The sequence below is a fragment of the Phalacrocorax aristotelis genome, chromosome 8, assembly GCF_949628215.1.
Source record: "Phalacrocorax aristotelis chromosome 8, bGulAri2.1, whole genome shotgun sequence".
NCBI lineage: Eukaryota > Metazoa > Chordata > Aves > Suliformes > Phalacrocoracidae > Phalacrocorax > Phalacrocorax aristotelis.
This window is the reverse complement of record NC_134283.1, coordinates 13,973,603-13,994,538: the sequence shown is the minus strand read 5'-3', so window position 1 is coordinate 13,994,538 and position 20,936 is coordinate 13,973,603. Positions and strand designations below refer to the sequence as shown.

The window sequence follows — 20,936 nt, the reverse complement described above, 5'->3', positions numbered from 1 at the left end:
AGATGAGATCATCTACAAAGGACTTATTTCTGTTATAAAATGGAATTTAAAAAAAGTAAAAATACAATTAGTAGCTGTTCTCTTTTTACTCAGTTCAAAAGATTAGAATATCAATGTCAAAGAGAATAACTGGGTTTCTGGAGTATGCTATGCAACTTTTGTTTTATCCTGTTTTGTCCTCTTTTGCTGCACTGTCTAGGGGAAAGGATCAGAAGAATTTCATTCTGTTCCTCTGCATTGTCTTGAGGAGAGGTTTTCCCTCTCAAAACAATGCAGAACTGAAAGAACTTTTCAGGTACCAAAATAAAATGACCACCAAACACGATCATTATGAAGACTTAAAAAATAGAAAAGTATTAATGGCATTAACTTTCTAGTTCTCAGTACTCTCTGTTGCTCTGTAGATTGTCTGTTTGAGGTGACATTGTAATATTTTAATGTAAATGTCTGATTCAGACACTGAGTTTTTGACATATCAAATTTCTCACAGGTTTTATTTTTACAGTTGCGACCTTCAGTACCTATCGCATGTCTTTTAAGAATTTCCTCAGCCAGGGAACAGATTCGTTGGTTTAAGAGTAACTGGTAAGAATACTTACATTATTCTCATAAAATTTTCTTCTCCTTATGGATCTGAGATTTTAGGCTTCTTTTCCCACATTAAAAAGAATTACATAAAACCGAGGTGCCTAAATTAGATTTAAAAATCTGTTCTCACATGGTTTTTTACATCTTCAAAAATATTATGTTTATGTCTTTAGCAAAACTTTTTATTGTGAGCTACAAATAGATTTTTAAAGAAAAAAATCTGCTTGGTAAAATCATGAGCATTCATCTTATGCAGTTGATATGTAATAATTGTGTTAGAGATGAATCATTATTTATTACTTTATCAACAGACTGCTGATTTAAAAAAAATTCCATGACACTCATGATTAAATTAATTTTATCACTTTTTGTTGGTTTTTTTCCCCCATAAGTTCAATAGAACATTTCATGCATATTATTCAGACCCACATTCTGTTGTATTAGCATGAGAAGAACACCCATGAAAATCAGTGGGTGGAGGGGTGTACTACATTGTATATGTGATTTTCCTCTGAGCTATTCCAGTGCAGTAGAAGAAAAGCTCCTGTAAAGTCTGAGAAATCAGATTGGTGTGGAAATCGGTGTGAAATATGAATTGGGTTATTTGGCCCTCAGTTTGAAATAAAAGTCTAGCTTCCTAGGAAATAACCAATAATTAATTCTACATTCTACATGTGTTAATTGATTCTTAAATCAAAATTTCTTCTGCTCCCAAATAAAATTCTTACATTATTTCTTTATTATAATTGTTATACTGGATTGTCCACTCATTTTTGTATCTTGTGAATCAGTAGAAACTGTGTGATTCAGAGGAACTGTGCTGATTTATAGCTAATGTAAGTGAGAGGATGTTCAGGCATATTAAAGCTTCAGTACTGCAAATGCATAAGCAGGTATTGAATTACTGATGTTAATGGAATTACTCACGTGAGTAAAGTTAAGCATAGATGTTTTTTCAGGATTGATGTCTGTACTTAGGAATTTATATAATTTAAGAATATGGCTCACGATTTTTAAAACTTACTAATTGTATGTGAGCTACTGGATTTTATTCTAGACAACTGACACAAAGAATTACAATGACTTGATTCTAGAAAAATTCCATCAACTTCAGAGAAGATATGTGGATTTTTAATGCTGTAAATAAGGATGTAGTTTGACCAATTCACTTCCCTGATCCTTACTAATATCAGGAAATACTTGCCAGAGTAAAGGAGGAGCACAGAACTGGACAATCAGTAATACAGATGGTTTCAACTGAATGGTTAAATAGCTCGGCAAAGATGTGGTTCATTTTGTAATAGCATTTCGAATCCAAATAAAACCGTCTGAGAGATGTGCTGCTTGTGGTGATGTTAATGCAGAAAACGGAAAACTCTCAACAAATCTTGAATTTCAGGGGGGTGCCATGGAGCCATTATTGGTTAAAAAACAATCAAAGAAAAAATTCCAAGCCCACAAACTTAAAATACACATGCAGAAGCTCATACTCGATTATAACTAACAAAGCTTACCTTTCTCTTGACCATACCCCTTAGAGGTCATCATGTAAACTATTTAAATTGATAGTAATATTATGCACCACAAAATTAATTTTACATCGTATACAGTTTTTATTGTGACTCTATCTTGTTTCAAAAGTGCTTACTTTCTGATTTTGTGGATATTACTGACTGGATTACTTTTATTTTGGTTTTTACACAACAGTTATATTAGAAATTTGCTGTTTTATTCTTACCTTCTTAGTAAAAATCCTTTTATCACACAATGGGTAATTTATATCCATTACCAGCCCTTTCAATCCTTTTCAGTGGTGCTGTCAGTGCCTTTGGCACAGTAATGATTAATGTGATCTAATAATAGTGTGCCATTATATTACCTTAGTAAAACATGTACCAACATCCTATTCAGATCTACCAAATTCATAGCTTCCTATAATATTTTTGTTGAAAGACAGGATTACTATTTTTCAAACCTGAATTTTTTTTTTTTTTGCCTTTAACATATTTAATGAAATTCACAATTCTTTGCCATGGTAATCTTTGTGCATGTGTTTGGGCTTGATGGGTGAATTTTATATCATTCTGCATAATTATGATTTGTTAGGCAAATTGTTTGACACAGAGAGAGGGATATGCATTACATTGTTTTGTTTTGTTAAGGGTGCATTTTAAGCATTCAGTACCTTCTGATTATTCTGCTGTATTATCATAGGGGGTATATTTAGACTGTAACATGCAGGAATGAGCATTTGGGCTAAATTGTGTCTTTGTTTTTCTGCATTCTAACCCAGATACTGCCTCGTACTCAGGAAGCAAGGTCTATGCTTCTCTGCCCAGCAGGACCAGTTTTGGTTACAGCTGCTTTGCTGTGGTGCACTCTTTTTGGGATTTCCTTGCTTTTTTGCCAGTAGAAATGTGCAGAATTGTGTCCAACTGTGAGCTGGAAACAGGGATCATGCAGTGCTGTGTCTGTGGTTTTCAATCCAAGGTACATACATTTGAAAACCAAATTCATACATATCTACCCTATACTTGAGGTGCAACCAGATCTAGCACTGCTTCACCCCAAACTCTACTTGTCAGGTAATACCACTTCATGCTAGAAGCAGAGAAACTATCCAGAGGAATATTTTTGGTAACAAAAAATGTTCGTGCTTGTAAAAGCCTTCCAGTCATGCCAGTTACATACCTGATGCATTGTGGGGGTTTGCTGCTACGCTTGCACTGAGCACTGATTCCCGCAGTCTTCTGCAACAGAAGGGACTTTAGTCATGGCATTCTTTTCAGTCTTGGGTTCATCTATTTAATAATGTTCCTAATCAGCATGGCTGAAGAGTTTGGATAACACTGCATCTCTGCAAAGCATCTTAAATCTTCATCACCCAAAGATGTCATCATTGCAGTCAGGGAGTCCATACTTAACACTGTCGCAGTAAAATCAAAATGAAACACCATGTCCACATTTTAACTCTACTTTGTGTTGTTCTATTAAATACATACTCTTACTGTTTCATCATATCATAATAAATAATGAATAAGAAAAATATTTTAATCTTGTCAATACTAGCAATGTCTAAAAACCAGGAAAGTGTGTGTATGCATTTATGTGGATTCCTTATTTGATTTAGGCTAAGTGATACAGCTGTAACATGATTTGAAATATGCAATCAATGTAAACGAAGAAAAATATTTTGAATGCATTGTACAAACTGTGTGGTCCTTCAGACATATTTTTAGGAAAAGGAAAAAGATGATGATTGTCATACCATATAACAATAATACTACTATGGGAAATCTATGCAGCAGCTTTATTTTCTGCCATGGTAAAGACAATCTTAAGCCTTGGTCATTTAAATCAAAGACATGCTCATCTCTTCCACATAGCTGATTCTTGATGACATAACAAGAAAGGGGGTGGTGGGGAGCAGAATAAAGACTGAAATCTTGGTTTAACACTGTATTCAAAAGGTTTAAAGAAAGTTCAAAAAGATGCTTTCCTGTTTTTAGTAATGAATAATTATTTACAAAACAGAAAAACCTTTTATAAAGAACTCTGCAAAATCAGTTTACTAATGGAGATTTAATTTGTTAAAGCTCTAACAGAGCTGTACTGGTCTTAAATTAGAGATGCCTTAGGTTGCACTGTAAGTCATTGGACTGTCTATTGTGCAGATTGCATTGTATCTTACTGCTTTATTACTCATGGATCCTGCAGTTGTACTAGTCAGGACCAAGCCGGAATGAAAAATGGTGGCTTCCTTTTTTTGGCTAAAATAGAATGGCCAGTGAAATGTTTCTCCCTCATCTCTCCACATGCAACTCAAAATATGTAGCAGACTGCAGAATAGACTCTTCCATGGTCTGAAACATTTTCAGGGCTTCATTGGTTGTTTCTTATGTTGTTCCTTTTAGTGGGAGATTATTACATGAAGTGCACGAGGCACCAGGTTCCACAGGGTATTTTTATGTGTGTTTGTTTGGTAAAGTAGGATTGGAAGTTGGTGAATTGACCAGCAAAGGATTATTTCATCTGCACATCTTTCTGTCTCTGTTCTGATGGGATAGAGGCTCTTATATGTCATTTCTGGGCATATGGCTAGTTAGAAGAGGGAGAAGAGGATCCTGATGCAGCTGTGTGAGCTGTTAAACAGCACCATTACAGTTCACTGCCCTTGTTTAGATTCCTATCCATACTGCTGTACTGTGATCCTTAACACACTTCGGTAGGTTAGGAAGTGGCTTCTTTTGTGTGACTCTGAAAAAAAGGCCTCCTAGTAAGCAGAGGAAGAAAAATAAAGTAAAATTTAAAAATCTCGGCCTAATTCTTGGAAGATAGAAAAGCACAAGAAGAAAGTATTTTTTGCTTTTTATCTCTTGTGAGGCCAATGAGTGGAAGTGGCGACTGGTAATTCTTGGGTTATACTACTAGCCACTGAATTACTGTGTGACATTAGTAATGAAACATAAATGTTCTCTCTGTTCCCCAGTGGGCATAATACCATTTACCTGTCTCAAAAACGCTTTGTAATTTAATTAACACTTGGAGTGCTCTTTGAGATCCTTAGATAAAAGCAGGCAAAGTGAGTCAATTGTTAGAGAAATCCCAATTTATCCCCATTTAAAAATAATTACACTTTGTCTTGACTTTTTCAAACCTCAAATAATGTGTGATAGGAGTTTTGGGCTTTGTTCTTACTGGTCCTTAGAGTCACTTCTTCTTAGTGATTTGCATAGGCACAGTGTAGGTACTACTTTTTTGTTCAACAGAGTATTTTTGGTGGATCATAAATTACCAGTCCCTGTGCTGGGAATCTGTTTCTGAGAGAAGCATACATTTTAAGAGAAGTTGAGTTGGCTAGAAAAGTTCTGCATTATTCTTCAACATATATTTAATTTTTAAGTAAAAATAAGCATGTATATTCATTTTTCAATTTCAACTGCTGAAGCACAGATCTGAAAAATCACCTTTAAGAATGCAATAAAAATACTGAACTTTTTTTCTGTATGTCCAAAGGTTGTTAAGCAAGCAGGATTCATTCCTTTGCTTGATAATGATCTTACAGAAAGATTTCACCTTCCTGTTTTTTTTCCTTTAAAAACATGAAATGCATGTTCAGGGGAGGTTTAGACTGGATATTAGGAAAAATATCTTCACCAAAGGGGTTGTCAAGCACTGGAACAGGCTGCCCAGGGAAGTGGTTGAGTCACCACCCCTGGAGGTATTTGAAAGAGTGTAGATGTGGTACTTGAGGAAGTGGTTTAGTGGTGGACTTGGCTAGGTTAACAGTTGGACTTAATGATCTTAAAAGTCTTTTCCAACCTAAACAATTCTATGATTCTGTTGCTTTAGGGGAAAGATTTCTTAGTTGTGACAAACAGATTTTTAGTTGTCTTTAGTTGGTCTTTTTCATCAAGTATGCCAGTATCTTGGTGATAAATTGCACATGACTGTACTATTGTAACTGCAGCTATTCAACAGACATGTATAATTATCACATCCTGTCATGGCCAGATGACTGACCAATGACCAAACCAAGTACTTTTTTTGTATAGACAATCCCTGTCTATAAGTATGCACGGATCTGCCTTTGGACTGATTAAAATATTTACTTTTATATACACTTACATACACTTCTGTTTGAATAAGCTCTGTAAACCAGTAAGCCAGCTTAACTAAGAGGTTGATGTTTTTGCATTCTCCTCTGACCTCCAATAAAGAACTTTCATTAAGACAAGCAGGGACACTTGGGGCAAGCAAGCTGCAACTTCAACCCATCTGTGATTTCCATCTTGTTTTCAAAACAGCCAGATCTCTTTTTCTTTCCAAAATCATAAAACCCATCTCTTTGTTCCTGCATACCTGTTTCATTCTCGCATTTTTTTCCTTAGCAGCTCCATGCATTCATGTGGAGTTTGCTGCCTACCATTCAAATTTCTTTTCAGAGACTACGAAAACAGCACATATATACCTGGGCACAGCTGGGCTCAAAGTAAGGTTCTTGGCAAAAATGTCTATGCTCAAACATTTTCCCCCTTTTACTCTACTTTCTGCCACTATCTTATTTCAAGTACTCAAATGGAGTTTAAACACTCTTTTAGATAAGCAGATAATCTCAACATGCATCTTACAGCTATCAAAAATTTTGCACACCTGTTTGTACATAGCCTTGATGAAATATCTCAAAGTTATGCTAAGCAAGTCTGCCATTCCCTTCTGCTATTAAAAATGCCATTATCTTGAAGTTCTAAGATATACTATTTGTGTAATAGCACATAATAGCACTTACAAGGGAGTTTATATCTTTCTTGTTCTTCTCTTCATCTCTTCCAGCAGTTGTTTCAGAAGAACGGTTTTGGTCTTGCTTTGATAATTTAAATAGACAGTCTGATGTGGTTGTGGCTGAAACTGAGGGCTGTCTTTCAGCTCTCATGGAAATCTGCAAAGGCCAGAATAGCTCAAGTGATCTGCCACTGCTTTTCAAATATTTTAGAGTAACACATGCTCCATTTAACAGAAATTGTTAATATTTTTTTCTGACTCGACAGCTGACTTTCTTTCCTCCTCTATAAATTTTACTTTTATCGCATCTTATTTTTTACCATCTCTTACCATAAAAGATTTGGAGGAAAGGTGGAGTGGGAGATGTCTGTGAAGTTCATACTTTTGCACAGCTGTAGTGACAGGTAACAGTGCTGGGAAGAAGTGCAGATGTGCAGTAGTGATGTGGATATCTGCACATGTGTAAAGGACTTCCTGAGAGTATCCTGCTTTGAGAACAGGTGAAACTGTGCCACTGTAATGCTTGGTCAAAAAGTTATAAGCTTCTCTCCCTCACACTCTTCCTTTGAGATATTACATTTTTACTGAAAATGTGGCTGCATACAAATAGAGCACATCTTAACTCTTTTAATAGCCATCTCCAGTGTTGCTTTGAGTGGACATTGTCCTGTGAACAAAACACTGGAGGAAAACTCTTGTGTTCCTTTTCTTTCCTGTGGGTAACGGCACATTGCATAGCTGACCAAATATGCCAAGACTATGGAAAAAGAGAAAATGACAAGATAACTATTTCCCCAAAACAGTAAACACACATTGCAGCGTGGCTTCTTAGTTGAGAATGCAAGATTTTACTTTTTGAATAACTACTGTATTGTAACAATAGGCATCAAGTGGTTGCTATGTGATACACAACAGTGTTTTTCATGAACTTTTTGGCTGCTGAATAAGCCCAGCAAATATGGGTTCTTACCCTTTTAGTTTTCTGGGTCAATTCATTTTGCACAAAGGAGAGAATGATAATTTGAGTTGTAGGCAGAGAATGTTTTCTTCACATGATCGGAAAGATGAAAGCTGTTTTTATTTGATTTCTTTTTAAATTAAAAATTATAATTCTTTATAGAGTTACAAATAATTATCTTATTACTAAAGGCACCCTGTAAGATTGTTACAGAGTCCTTCTCTGTAAAATAATTGCTGATTGCCACTGCAAACTGAAAGTGGAGGAGAAAGAAGGGAAACATAGAAATATTAACATATATGTAACATATATGTGTAGGAATTATTATTTTTTTAATGTGATTTGATTACCCCAAAAGTAAAGACCTAGGCAAATGCTTTTTGTTTGTGAGGTGACGCTGGCTTATAACAGACCAGGTGTTTTCTGAATTGCTGTTCTCCTCTCTACATGCTCAGCCCTTTCCTGCTTGTGGGTCAGAGAGGACAATGTCTATCAGATTTAGTTGGCTTCCTGATGGCACACCACATTGAGGGTGCTTTTATATTCTTATCTCCCGTTCTTCTGTTGTTGGAATCCCGTGGAGCAGGATTTCCGAGAACGGTGGATTTCATATTGTGTGAGAGCAAGGACTAGCACTCGATGATGCAGGGAGGGACAGGTGAGGTGGCAGAAGAGGAGGCAGATGTGAACAGCTGGTTGGAGCACCACTCTGATGCATAAGGTTAATGGCAGCTTATGTAAAAGGATGAGGACCACTGAAGAAGTAGGGATGAAGGAGGGAGTTTGGGATAGGGTGAAGAAGGGCATCCAAGTTATGCAAGGGAAAAGAGAGAAATTCTCTCTGGCTGTACAAAGGTATATGAAAATGTGTAACTCTCAATGCTAAAGGTCTCATTTAATTTTAATTAGCTTCTACAATAAGTATAGTCACGGGCTTATTCAGGAAGGCTTTGGGGCAGGAAGGAAGGAAGAAGGGTGCTTGGTTGGGAGTACAGTGAAAGTTGGAAGAGTGCTGTAATCCATTGTATTGAAAGGTGAAGAGTTTTTGGCGGGGTGAGCAAGGAGATCTAGGTTAACGATTCAAGGGCCGCTAAGATAGGATGCACGGAAGGGCTTCGTGCTCTTCTGTTAGGCGTTTCTAAGCCAAGACCTATCCTATCCTGTATCAGATATGTAGGAGTCCTTGTTTAGTCTTGACCAAAATAATGGAGAACATCATCTATGTGGCAAATTCAACAAGGCTTTGGAGGGTGGGTGCACAAACCATTGATGTACTGTTTGCCACTGTTGGTGTTATACTGGATTTGGTTACTTCAAGGAAAGGACTCCTCCTTTTGCTGCAGCCATCGGTGCCCATCCATACAGTGAAGTGCCACAAGGAGATGTGTTCTAAAATCAGAAAGGTGTACAAATTTGCCCAAGTGTTCTGGCTGTTCACTCTCTAAGGCTCTTTTCTTAGCCCCTCACCATGCTGCCAAAACACAGCTCTAGAGGAAAATCCAGAAAAGCTCGGTTTCTTGTCATCTTTAATCTGAACATAACTTCACTAAATTATCACAGTAGCTGTAGTTCTCCATTTATGTAATTTACATAATTCCATTAGATTGAATAAATTTACACTAATTTGTACCAAGTCCAAAGGTTTGCGATGGCTGTTACTGCTTTGTTTTTTCTTGGAAAACAATCAAGCTATTTCTGCATATAGTTATCGCAGCAAAGATTGATTGTCTTTACCAGCCAGCAAAGTGTGAGTGTTTCAGCTTTCTTAAAAGAATTTCCTTGCAAAGAAGAATGAAGGAAGTTAGAATATATCCCAGGTCACCGTGTCCTTACAATCCTCAGAAAACTCTCTGCTTCTTTCCCCATTTGCCCGGTTGTCCTTCTCACAAAAGTACCTATTGCCTCTTTTTTGTTGGATTCATTCCAAATACAGTTTTGAGGGACATACCTTTTCTCTTTGGTGTCAGACGCTGAAACTCCCCCCACCCTTCCCACCCCACCCCAAATGATGATAATAGTGATTGCTTGCTCAAAGAGAAAAAAAATCTTTCACTGATGACATTTTCATTTTACTTTTTTCGTAGACAGTCCATATAAAACATTTATCATTGGGATAATCTTCCCTCTCAAAGTCATATCAGACACAAAGCTGTCTTCAGGGCTATTTCTTCTAGCTCACTGGACAGCTGTTCTGCCTGAAAAGAAATAAAAGATCATATATCAATCAAAGACTTCAGGAGAATCCTTATGTTCTTCAACTAACAGGAAAACCCTAAGTGCAAGTTCTCGATCTTCTGACATCTGCATTTTCAGTTTGGAGAACTGTATTTGATATATCTTGCAAGAGTATCTGTTGGGTTTATTTTTTTTAATGTTTCTTTTGTGTGCCATCTTGATGCTTAGACTCATCTTCACTTGTGACAGCCACATCATAAGCAAACAGTTTTCTTACCCCCGTGACTTGACTGATCCTCTTCTGAATGGGCAGAAATCAGTGCTACTTAGCGGAAGCAAGGTTCTCATCTTTGCTCTGCTGGTGCTAAACCAGTGATTTCCAGTGGAAAAAGACTAAAGGGCTGAAGGACATGCCCAAGCTGCAGCCTTCTTAACTGGTACAGCTGTCTATATTTACTTATCATTCTGCATTTCTGTAACTCAGTTACACTGAAATAACTAACAGGTAAGAAATTCCTTTTTTGTTAATTAATTTTTTACTAATTATGCATTTACCCTAGTCTGTGATGCTAATTTAAAGAAGATTCAAAGTACATGAAAAATTCCTTGCCCTTAAAAAAATACTCCGAATACTTTATTCAATTTACTAAATGATGTGCATATACAGTTACAGAACTGAGTTTAGCATGTGTCCTTTTAAGTGTGGGGTGAAACATGTAAATGAACTTGGATGCTACCATTTTAGCCTAGCAGCGATTACCTTCCAGAATGGAAACCATATCCCTGGTACAGGGTTTTCTGGCCTTGTTATGGTACGTGTTGAGCGTTAGGGCATGTTTGCACAGCACAGAGCAGCACTGTGCAGGTAGACTGGAACCAAGCTGAAGGCTGACTTGGAGACACAGTAGCCCAAGGGAGCTATTAAGCTAACTTGGACATTTTGTACAGGAGAAAAAAAGGATAGAACTAAACTCCAAAATTTTTGGTTGGTGCTCTTCAAAGACATCATGAGCAGTTTGTTACATGTTCCTGCTATGTTAGTATTTGATGGTATCTTCAGACTCCAGTCAATGCTACATGGGGCTCAGGAATATACAGATACACAATGTTTTGATGTGCTTTGCTGAAAGAGACCCTCTGTTCTCTAAGCTGTCAGACCTTGACTTTGGTAAGGCTTTGCAAGGGCTGTGTGGCCTGGATTACTTTATGTAGGATTGCAAGCAAAATTAAGGCATGATGCAGCTAATTATGCAGTGAAAAAGAGGTATGAGAAAGGAAGGATGTGCCAGCATAATTGCAGTAAATTCTTATATTTACGTGTACTTAAAGTTGTCCTGATCCAAAATTTCATGAAGCATATGAATGTATTGATTTTTTTAGCAGATCCTGGATCATATTGCTTGCCATATTGGATCAGAATATTGGGCCATCAAGTGCCATTGATTATGACTAGGAGCAGAAGATTTAGAGGAAGAAACCTGTGATCAGTCATTGTAGAATAAGCTCTCCTTAAGGATGTTGTAATTATAAGCAGGACACATGGCCAGTGTGTACAGTGTGACAGTTCCAAACCAAGGCAAAACAATGGGAATGATTTAGTTCTCTTTTGCTTTCAAATAGAAAAAGATCAGTTTTATTTAATCAATAGTCTCTAGGGTTTGATGTATGGTTGAAAACTTAAAATCAGTGGAATAATATTTCTGGTTAAGCACTTCTCATCAGGAACTTGTTTGACCTGTGAGCTGCTTCATTTTTTAAACTTAGATGTCTCTATTATAGAACTTGTAAAGATTCTTGCAATGCCAGCATGGGGAGTGTGTGTGCACGTTTTAATACGGATGCATCTTGTAGGAAAGGAGATAAACCTTTTTCTTTGTACACAGACACATACATGATTTATCAAACATATTGTATTACTCTGTCTTTACAGTGGATGTGAATTACTCTATCTGCGTAGGATTAGAAACTCTGATGTTCTGTCTTGTATTCAAGAAGAGGATTACTCTGTAGATAATGTGCAGATAATTTACTTTTAGTGAGGTATTGCAGCTTAAGGACAGCAGAATCAACTTTCTTGAGGCAAAAGGAATAGGAATTGGTATGGAACAATATAGTGTAGTTGGCCACTCAGAAATTTCAAGGTGATATCGAAAATATATCTTTGTATGTGTATTGAACAGTCATTTTTTCAGTCATCCTAAAATGATCTTTTGATTAAAAAAAATATGTTGTATATGCTGAGTACTTTGAAATTCACCAATTTTATTGCATATATGATTGGCAGCATTAAATGCCAACAGCTCATTTAAATATGAAACATCTGTATGTTATTATTTAGGGATTTTTCATCTGTTGATTTTAGAAATGAGGATTTTATGAGTCCTTGCATATGTAGTTGTAGATTACTTATATACGAAAGCAGTCAGTAATGAAAGAATAATCCTAAAATATACTGTATATGATTTTGTGATTAAGGTAGAAAATGCACAGTGTATGAAGAAATGCAATATGCATTGCATTTGATTTTAGGTGTGGCAGCAGCAATTATGATTTCATAACAGTGGGAGTAACATGACAGTTCAAAAGCTCAGTGAGAAGATTATGGTTTTTTTATATGAAGCAATGTAAATTCTTAAAATAACAATGTAATTTTTACATTTCTCACTGGGTAACAGCATAATCCAATTGAGAACAATTTATTCTCAACAGGTATGGTGAAAATAGATATATCATTGTGGAGCATGGTATAATACATTAATTTTTATGAGTGAGTTATGAAGATGTACAACTCAGGACCTAGAATAAACATCATATTCCTTAATTAATCCATTATGCTATGCCATATATGTGCCACTTCTATTACCCTAAATTGAAAAATAAAAAATAAATTTTAAAAAATGCTGCTTTTAAAAAATTTTTCTGTATTAGAAAACCTTTCTTCTAAAATCATAAAAATGTAAAATCTAATGCACCAAACACTACTAATGAGTTAGACATCTAAATTCCTTGAAGACTTGTAAGATAAAGAACCATCATCTGCTGGTAATCACATTCAAATACATTCTTTAGCTCAAATGTTTTAAAGCTTATGGATGCAGTTCCTACATGTTTAAATGAATCCAGACCACTTAAATTCCAGCTAGAGAATGCAGGTGAATCTATGACTGAGCAACAGTATAGGAACAGTAGTGGAAAATGAATGAAGAAAACAAATATCTGCCCCTTTAATATCTGAAAATGCAGTATTATAGATGCATATAGTTTCTGAAGCTGCCCATACAGATCTACAATGAATGTTTTTCTCTTATGGGTCTTATGTAGCTTTCAGCCAAGATTCTCCTTTCTTGCCCCACCATAGATCCCCAGCAAATATGATGTATTTGTTTAAAGGATAGGAAAGTTGTGATTTCTAGAGGATGGATGGCAAAATGGCCACTTCTGCTTGACTCCACTAGCCTCAGTTTAGGAGGTTTTTCTCTTTTGCTCTGGGTGTCGGTGGGTTTCATGTTGTAACCACAGAGTTGTTTTTACAGATGGGGATGAATATGTCTTGTAATTATAAATATTTGTATTTACAGTAAAGGACCTACAAGAGCTTTTGCCATCCACTGATTAAAGAACTAAGCCTCGTCACACTCTCGCCACCTAGGTGAGTTGTATTAACCTATGGATCAGAGTAATTGTGGTTTGGGAAGGTGGGGTGACTTTCTTAAGATCTGTCACTGGCAGAGCTGTCCGTGGCACATCTTGGAACAGGCTCCTGATCCTACTCACTTCCTGGTCTGTGGCTTCTCCTCAACACAGTGTATCTATTTGATCATCTAAATGGGTGAACCGGTTTTTGAAAATCTGTTATTTCATCTTGTATTTGTGTACTAGAGTTGGGTGCTGAAACAATTACTTGCAGCTTGCCTACTAAACTGTATCGGAATTTCCTAATATCAAACCTATAAGTTTATGAACGTGTGTTTTGTGTACCCAAGAGCAAATGATCTTTAAGATATCTATGTGAGTACATCTTAATGTGATTTTACAATGTTAGGATATCTGTCACTATCTGTCATTTCTAAAATCTGATACTAATAGAATCTAGTATTTGTCATTTTACATTGAAATAAGAATAGACATAAGAAAATATAAACCAAAACACTATTAATGAAAAAATCAAATTAGAGATTATTTTGTATTGAAGACATTAAATTTAATACAAATTAGCACAATACGAAGAAATATGTTTTCTGCTATCTCAGCATTAGAAGAATAGCACTGTTTTTTCTCCGTATGTCTGTGTCACCAGGTTGTTATTTCTTTTGTTTAGTCATATAATGGAATGTGTTGAGACGTATTATCCTCAACTGGTGTAACAGCCTACAAATACTGATTGCAGTTGGAGCTTGTTATGGAAAAGTATTGCCCTGTGGATTGAGAAAATGACCAACGGCGGACTATAATCTATGAAGCTGAGAGTAAAATTGCCAACTAGAGGTCATTTTTCAAACCAAGGGGCAATAGTTTTCTACTATAAACTGAATATTACAGTCAGTGTATGTTTTATTAAACCATTTCAGAAACTTGGGAGCAGTTTCATTTAAACTTCTTGCTTGATGTGGCTCAGAGAACAGGCCCAGGGCAGCTCACAAAAGAGGCCTGGCATAGTCTCTATAATAAATATTCTGTATCTCAGTAATTATGAAGGCTTTAGGGCTTTAATGGTGAATGGCCATATCCTGCCACCATTCTGCATCCTTAGCAGCAATTGAAGTCATTAAAATTTGTGTATAAAAATCAGTGCAAGCCGCTGTTTCTCACTGTAGTACTATGACAAACTAGGGCCAAACTACATAGAAAAGCCAATTATGGCTATTGCAGCCTAAAAGATTAAAAAGAAAACACCTTTTCCTTTCTCCATACCCTTTCATTGTTTTTCTTTCCTACTGAAGTAAGTAGACAATGGATCTCTCTATTGGCACACATATGGGGGTGATTGCCTAGTGCCTTAGTCAACAGGAGGATTTCCATTCTGGAAAATCAAAAGTAACAACATGGACAAAGTGAAGCCTTATCCTCCTCCTTTAACACACCTTGCATATCCATAAAGAGTTCTGCCATTCTGTGCCTGGGGAACAGATGTGCTTTCTGCAGCCATTGCTCTATCTGAGTGACTTTTACTGTTAGTAGATTGTCAGTACAAAACCCTTGGTGGACTTTGGGTTTTAGAAAGAGCCATAGGGAGTTCTAGCCTTTCTGCAAAATGGGGAAAAGAAAAATGAGAAAACCATGGTGGTTCAGGCAGGGAAGGGAGCCAAACAAAATATTTTCCTTGAGTATCCCTGATGAAAGAGTTTTGTTTAGATCTCTTTGTGGAACTTCTCCTTAGCTTCTCCTGCAAGCTTTGATGTCACCTTGTTGACTAGTTTGCAGGATTTCTGATTTTCTATTTTGGGGCAAAGCTCACAGGGTGATCGTGGTTTCATGGGATAAACATGTCACAGTCCAATGTTGTCAACAGTAAACATATTTAAGTAACTGCATGCCTAAAGTGCAAGTTCACTTGTCACAATTATGCATGTAAATTGTGAATTCACATAACCATAATTAGAAATTTCTATCTGCACTTGCCAGATTAATGCATAGTTACAGCTGTAACATGGGCAAAATAGGGGCAAAATTTGGTTTTGCACTTCGATTTTTTTTAAAAAAAACCCAGACCCTTCATCCATGTGTGTGTGTATTATACAGACACAGACCTAATTTTCTAATGTTCATAATTTTAAAGGCCTACATCAAACTTCACCACCTCTGTAAGGGTGATGGATTAGAATAAAAAAAATCAGAGCAGCAAAAGACCTGTTATCACCTAGTCTGTCTTCCTGACATTACAGGATTATTCCCTACAGGGTATTTGCTAATACTTTGTCCAGAACTGGTTTAAATGTCGCAAGCAGTGAAGTTCCCACTAGAGTTTCGCACATACAATTCAAAGGATATTTTTCTGACACTTTATCTTGAAGTGATCAGCTTACTCTGTTACGTTGGTCCTAACTTCAGGGACCTGTCCTGTGTGTATCTCCTTGGTGCTTCCATGCTTCTAAATATTTGCAGAAAGTCTCCATCAATTACTTTAGTATTGACTGTGCCCTCTTCTCTCATCCTCTACCTAACCCTGTGTCACTAGGAAGACTGTGGGGTTTTTTCCCCCAAAACTCTCTTGTAGATCAAAAGACTGGGCCAAATGGAGATGATACTAATTTAGTGTTGCATATATTGCATAATATATACACACTCTCTTTATATGATAGTCTGGGTTCATTTCTAGGAAGATGTTGTTTAGAGGTCTGTCTGGTTGTATTGGGCACTGTACAAACATAATTAATCTCATTTTTAGCAATGCTTAGCTCCAAGATGAGGTTGTAGAAATATAGGGTTATTAGTTTCTAGAACATTTTTATTATGCACTTTCTATTTTGATTGACAACTATTAGTATTTTAAGATGACAGAACTAAAACTTATCCTACCAGATAGCATCAAACATAATGTATGCTAAGGAAACAGAAGCATGTGAGCAGGATAATATGTATTGTATAGTTACATAGCAATGTGGTAAGAGACTAAAGAGATAATTATTCTTCAAGGATATTTGATATTTTACACTTTTTAGAAATACAGACATAGAACTGAACTTTGCACCCTATTTCCTCAAGGCAGCATGCAGGTTTATCGTCTGTCCTGGCTAGGTTGTTCTTGAAAGCTTCCATTCTTCATCTTCTTCCTTTCTCTCAAATTGCCTGCGTAGGACAGGAGTAGGAGAAGATCCCTCTGTGATGAATTTGCTAACTCTTCTACTTTACCATTTGATGCTTTGTCTTGCAGCTCCAGCCAAAATTTGAATTGAACCCTTCATATCCAGTTCTTTTCCCAGAGAGCTTGGCTGTCCAAATAGATAAAGGTCTGGAGGAGTGAGAGGCAGAGTCAGGAGAAGTGTTGTGCAACAGGAGATTCACAAGGAGAAGGATGGAGCCACTGTGACCAAGTCAGGTTGCAGTTTCTCATTTGGCCAAAAAAAAAAAAAAAAAAAAAAAAAAAATTTTAACTGAATAAATAATAATTTTGTCTCTAGAACAAAAATAATAGTTACTATGATGTATGTGCAAATTTCCCATGTATTTCTATTGAATGTTTAATATAAAGCAATTAGAGGTAGGGCAAGAATTATTTAGCCTTTAAAAACCAATGACTAAAGAGACTCCTGTTTTCATGACACAATTCACCCACCTGAAATTACCTATGGAATTCAAGTTAAAAGGAAGAATCTGGAATGTTCAGAACCTGGTTTATAAGGTTGTGCTTAGGTCTGTGTGCATTGACTGCCATGGTGGAGCCAGGCCTGGCTTTAGAATGGGACAGCAGAGATGTGCATTTCTGCAAACACATACAAACAATACAAACTAAGTTAATCAAGATATGAATTCTTGTGCTGCGTGAACAAGTAAATTGAAAGATAAAATCAGAATTAATCAAAAAGTAGGAAGACTTTGGGCTGTCTTTTTTAAAAAAAAATTAATTTCAGCTTGCATCCTTTTCAGCAAAAAATGACTTGGCGTAGTGCTGCAGAAAGTTTGTCAGGCACAGAATATATTAGGCAGAAGTACCTGGTTTAGCTTGTGTAGTGAAAGGAATAAAGCTGTGTTAATACGGTGTTCTGCTTGTGCTAATTTTTCCTAATTTTGACCTAGTTTGACTGTTTCAATGAAGTACCATGCATACCTATCTTCAGTGGAAGAAATTCTAAGCAGCAGCTCTTCAAATCATTCTCAATTTAGGGTTTTTTAAACACATGACCAAGAATGACTGCTTGTGTCCTTTGCACAGCATCAACACAAGTAGCTCTAAAATCACAAGATAATATCATTAGGCAGTTGGTTTTGGCAAACTGAGATTAACTGCAGAAGAGAAGGAGAATCAGTGGGATTGATACATTTCACCATTATTTAGTCTCTTGGGTAAATGACTTTCTCCAGTCATTGAGAGAAAAAGTATCCCAAGCGTGGGATGTTTTTATTTTTCCCTAAGCATGCTGTTATATACAGTGCCTGACTCGTAACAGGCCTGTTAGGCAGCACTTTTTAAACAGTTGCAGTTTCTAGCAGCAATTAGAATTAGAATTTAAACACAAAAATTATATAAAAAACCTCCACCCTGATCACATAGCATTTATTATGAACCGTCCTGTCAAGTTCAGCATTCATTCCTTAAATATAATACATCATACTTATTGTTGGAAAATTCTCTTTTGGACTATAACCTCTTCTCTCTTAAGTGTAAGCAGTTGACGGCTGCAGCATTCATCCAGTGCCCCTTTTGTATTTGCTTCAGCTTTTCATTCCCTGAAAGTGGGTTTCCTATTGACTTGTGCTTGGCATCAGGCTGATTAAAAAAAATACCAGTCTTAAAATGCTTATTATGAATCTTGATTGGCGAAAGCAGTGAAGGTGCTTGTAGAAGTACAATTTGTGAGTACTAGTTCTTGTTGATCAAGACAATGTGCCATTGTGTCTGATGTACTTGTAAATTGTTGTCAATCCTGTTACTAATTTATGTCTAATCCCTTTTTGTCCATCTGTGGTGCTCATGGTTCATCTCTTTTGGGCATTAATATTCACGTTTCAGAATGATACATCTAATGACCGTTCTCACTTTGAGGGAACAGTGCCACATTATGATGGAATAAAGTGCCACGATGTCTTAGGTAAATAAGCCAGTCAGCATGAGAAGAGAAAGAAAACTTCATCTGGTGCAGGAAAGAAAATGGATAGGAAAAGCTGTGGTGCATGATCGCTATTGAAAAAGAAGGCACTACCCAGTAGAGTATAAATGAAGAAAAGTGCCATCTGCATCACTTTTGTAGTTGGAGTGAGGGTGGTTGTAAGGGGGTTGGGATTATATTACATGCCCTTCAGGTAACTCTTCCAGATCTTGCAGCCACAGTTCCTGTAAAGTCCTCTAGTATAGTCCAGTAGACTGCCCAGTGCAAAACATAATGCTTTATTCTGAGATTCAGGAAAAATTGTGTCAGAGACGCCACTCAAAACGCCCTCAACTACAGTCTTAGATTATCAGAGTCAGGATTTCAATGCCAGTACTGTTTCCATATGAGCATCTTTGTCTCCTGTAAGTTAAAACCTATCCTCAAATGCTTGCTTAGGGATGGCATTGATGTTTGATGGGAGCTGCAAATGCATCAGAGATCAGATGGAAAATATGTATATAATGTATCTGTGTATTCTATGCGGCAGCTAGGCATAGTAATTGAGTAATGCTTTAATATATATAGTATCTTTATTATACAGTCAAGTGGAAAAAAGTGGATGTTTCTATTTATTAGGTTTTTTTTTTGTCTTCGGTGTTTCTATCTTTGACTGATACAAATATTTTGGAATCTAAACATATCTCCACAATACTGTTGTGTCTTTGTTCTGGATTTCTTTCATCTTAACTTATCAACACAGTATATGAGCCATTTTATCCTACAGTGTGATCATCATGCTGGTGTGTATTTGCTCATTAATGTCAGGTTAAGATCTAAGAAGATATGAAAGTAGGAGTGAATTTTCTTTTTTTTTCTGGTTTGTACTAACTTTTTTATACTAATAATGATGGGAATAGGAAAACTACAGTACTGTGGCTTTGGGGGGGGGAGAAGTATATACATTTTCCACACAAATGTTGTACTGGTTCCAGTCTTGGGTTGGCTTAAATAATAGTACTCGAACGTGACCTTAAAACAAAAACTTTGACCAAGTCTCTTTTTGTAGCGGGGAATAATTGTTTTGAAATATCCTAATGAAATACCCCTTAAAATCAAATGTATATGAAATGCACATTCTAATCTTTGTATTTGTTCACTGAATTGATTTATTTTTTTCACCCATGTCTATGAACATCCAGTTCATGAACAGTTGGTAACATCTGTTTTTTATACACCTGATATTCATAGTGAAGAAACTTTGAAAAAATAAAATACCGATGAAAAATGTAACACCTAATAATTTTTTTAAAACTGGTTTTGGTTGCTAAAAGGACATGCATTTGTTAGACAAGTCCCTTTTTTATTTTCCACAAAGCTACCCTAGAAGTATTTCGAGGCAGTTTTGGTTTTTTTTAAACATAGAAAATGAAACTGAAAGAACTTTCTGGTTTTCAACTAAAGAGTGAAATTTTCCTTGAAGGGTGCAGACAGAAGGGGAAAGGGATGTGCCAGTGGGTCAGGAAGACCACAGTTTACACATTAGGGTTTGGGTGTTTTGTCTGACTTAAGGTGACAAAAATTCTCACAGTTGGAGCCCGTTCCTCTCCCACTAACAGGAGCAGAATTGTACTAATCCTGGTCACATGCAGCAAAAAACGCCCAAGTAGCAGCACAGGGTGAGTGATTTGGGGAGCATTAGGACACGAGTGAGGCTAACCTGAACTGGCCAGGCAGTTGGACTAGATGATCATTGTAGGCCCCTTCCAACTGAAATTATTCTATTCTATTCTATTCTATTCTATTCTATTCTATTCTATCCCACAGTAGGTCCCATTGGGAGTGACAGGGCACTGATGCTTGTACTGAGGATGAGGGTCAGAAGTTGTTTCCCAGTTGAGCAAAACCCTGAAACACAAGGGGAACTTCATGCATGCAAGTCATTTCAGGGAGGTCAGTTGCATGCTGAAGGTGTTAGATGGATCAGTTGTGTTCAGAGCTGCTCTTTTTTTTTTTTTTCCCCCTTCAGCTTAACCATCCAGCCATTTACACTGCTTATTTTTATTCCTCGAAATTGTTCTTTCTTTCTGTTGGGACAGATCACCACCCACAAAAAAGAATAGTTAAGAATATGTTTTGTCTTGAAATTTTTAAATTTGATTGGCATGATTTCTAACATATGTATTTTC

General features: G+C 36.6%; 1 protein-coding gene across 1 annotated transcript in view; it reads left to right on the top strand.

Annotated features, from left to right (window-relative positions):
• The first annotated feature begins 496 nt into the window (after window positions 1-496).
• ZNF536 (zinc finger protein 536) overlaps window positions 497-20,936 on the top strand; it is a 299,046-nt gene continuing 278,606 nt past the window's right edge. The window contains exons 1-2 of the mRNA XM_075101471.1: window positions 497-585; window positions 13,582-13,652. The gene's annotated coding sequence lies outside the window, so the exon portion shown is untranslated. The remainder of the gene's footprint in view (window positions 586-13,581; window positions 13,653-20,936) is intronic.